The sequence below is a fragment of the Seriola lalandi genome, unplaced genomic scaffold, assembly GCF_002814215.2.
Source record: "Seriola lalandi dorsalis isolate HSWRI2012SDOR001 ecotype SW California unplaced genomic scaffold, Sedor1 jcf7180002054977, whole genome shotgun sequence".
Lineage (NCBI taxonomy): Eukaryota > Metazoa > Chordata > Actinopteri > Carangiformes > Carangidae > Seriola > Seriola lalandi.
In genome coordinates, this window is record NW_019525527.1 from 952,089 (window position 1) to 952,531 (window position 443).

Sequence of the window (443 nt, forward strand, 5' to 3'; positions counted from 1 at the left end):
CTGGACCTGGACCTGGACCTGGACCTGGACCTGGATCCAGCTGTGTGTCCATGAAGAGTGAATTCAGACAATCTGTTGATGGAAGGTCAGAATTTAAAACAGTCAGAAAGACGTTTCTCACTAAAAGTCAGTTGTTGTGTTTATGTAAAGATTGAAGATATTTTTCATCAGTTTTTATTCAACATGCACATTTATCAGTTCTGTTTTTGTTTCAGGATCCAGCAGCAGAGACCAGACTCTCCTGAACCCAGCTGTCTGTCTTTAAAGAGCGACCTGTCGAAGGGCTGGTTCATTGACTTTAAAGGACGACGTCCATCAGCTGATCAGATGTAAGCTGTAACTGACAGTAAGACTCAGGTTATTGTAGAAAGGAACTAGTTTGTACGACGTGTTGTTGGACCTGGTCTGAAATCAAAGTGTTTGTGTCTGTTGTGAACGTCCTC